The sequence below is a fragment of the Theropithecus gelada genome, chromosome 1 (assembly GCF_003255815.1).
Source record: "Theropithecus gelada isolate Dixy chromosome 1, Tgel_1.0, whole genome shotgun sequence".
Taxonomy (NCBI): Eukaryota; Metazoa; Chordata; class Mammalia; order Primates; family Cercopithecidae; genus Theropithecus; species Theropithecus gelada.
Window position 1 is genome coordinate 121,167,135 of NC_037668.1, and position 2,375 is coordinate 121,169,509.

The following is a 2,375-nucleotide window of genomic DNA, read 5'->3' on the forward strand; positions in this document are numbered from 1 at the left end:
GACAATGTCATAATATTAAAATAGTATTTCACAATAGGGTTTCCCTACTCTCTTAATTTTGTGTATAAGAATATGCCATGTTCTCTGGTGGCACTACAAGAGCACTGTTCACCGGGCGATTTGTAGTGCGTTCTTCCTTCTGATGACTAACCCTAAACACTTTCCAATTCTCTCGAGCACAAGAATAACCATCCAAGTCCAGGAAACATTTGATTCTCTCAGATGACAGTAAAGATCTTAGAGAACCCAGATGTTTCCTTGCTGATCACCCCCAGTAAAATCCAGTTAGAACCAACAAATTCAGAAAATGTAATAAGGACTCCAGACTTCTTGTGGAGCATATTCTTCATCTTTTCCTGAGTTTTTTCCTGTTTTTCAATGTTTCTTTTTTGCATTATAGTGGTTAGGAGCTCTACAAGAACCACTGAAAACAGATAGGCTCTCCGTTTAGTTTAGTTCTGCCACTTTTTAGCTATATGACCTTGGGCCAGCTGTTTCAAATCTCCATGCCTCAGTTTCATCTTCAGCAACAGGAGGATTAAATGGGGTTCTGTTATAAAGTGCTCAGCATGATGCTTAGCACAGAGTAGGCACTGGACTCATGTAGAAGTCTGAAAAAGATGTCTAAAATGTCCTGCTATAAGGCTGTGTATGATTACTTTTTTTTTTTTTTTTTTTTTGAGACAGAGTCTTGCTCTGTTGCCCAGGCTAGGGTGCAAGGGCTCTATCTCGGCTCACTGCAACCTCTGCCTCCTGGGTTCAAGCAGTTCTCACATCTCAGCCTCCTGAGTAGCTGGGATTACAAGGTGCCCACCACCATGCCTGGCTAATTTTTGTGTACTTTTAGTAGAGACAAGGTTTCACTATGCTGGCCAGGCTGGTCTCAAACTCCTCACCTCAGGTGATCTGCTCTCCTCTGCCTCCCAAAGTGCTGGGATTACAGGTATGAACCACCACGCCCAGCCTGATTACTCTTGTTGTTGAACAAATCAATGGAGTGCCAGCATCTTCAACAAATCTTCCCAAAAAGCTTTAGGTAAAAATTTATTTTTGAGTTATAGGGAAATGAGCTTTCCACACAAATTAATTTTCTCAGTAAACAAAACTAGTCCCTTTAAGGCACCAACTCTTGTAAAACTGTTGACCGTTGTTACATTCATAGAGATCTTTTTGAACTGTGACACCCATGTCTCTGTTTTATGAAACACTGTAATGAATATAATCTAACTATTTCTTGATGCTGTAGGATTATACAATACAGAATCACGTATCTGACATCTTGGAGTGGGCCAAGTATGGCCTGCTAATACCAGAGAGGAGAAGAGAACCAGCATTGAACATGTCCGCTGGGATGGACTGGAACTTGGTGATGCTGACAGGGCCAACAAGTGTTCAAAATAGTTCCAGGTATCAGGCTATAGTTCATGAAAGCAGTTGTCAGTGTTGGATTAGGCAGCAGCTGGATAGAATCAAGTTGACACAGAATCAAGTAGTTCAGAGGGAGAGACTCCTCTGAAATTCAGGCCAGCAGGTTGGAGGTGGTAACTGGGAAGTCTGTTCAAAGACTGCCAGGGTCTATAACCACCACCTGTATGAAGGCAAAATTTAATTTCCAGTTGCCTGCACAGCACAGTTATCTCTAGTTATAAGAATAAGGACTCACAGGAAGAGCCCAAGGTCACAGCATGTGTGGCTAGAGTTGGTTAAAAATCTTTCTCAGGTGGGAAAAGGTTGGGTAACTTGCCCAAGGTCATGCTGTGAAGGTGCACACCCAGAATTCTATTACAGGCAAACTCCGTATCTGTTTCTGCTACTTAGCTCTACTCACTTTAAAATAAAACAAATGTTTCACTATTCTGGCAGACATAGAAATGACTGGATTTGTTTTTCTGATTCTAAGGAAAATTACAGCTATACAACTCTAGAGTCACATAATTCATCATTTTTGAAGGGACAAGAGTGAGTTACATATTTATCTATAAGACAAACATGTTGTTGTTATAGAACTGATTACTCTAGGGGTACCTTAAGAATTATCTGTCTTAAATTCCTACAACCTAAAATTAAACCTTTCAGGCCGGGCGCGGTGGCTCAAGCCTGTAATCCCAGCACTTTGGGAGGCCGAGACGGGCGGATCATGAGGTCAGGAGATCGAGACCATCCTGGCTAACACGGTGAAACCCTGTCTCTACTAAAAAATACAAAAAAAAAAACTAGCCGGGCGAGGTGGCGGGCGCCTATAGTCCCAGCTACTCGGGAGGCTGAGGCAGGAGAATGGCGTAAACCCAGGAGGCGGAGCTTGCAGTGAGCTGAGATCCGGCCACTGCACTCCAGCCTGGGTGACAGAGCGAGACTCCGTCTCAAAAAAAAAAAAA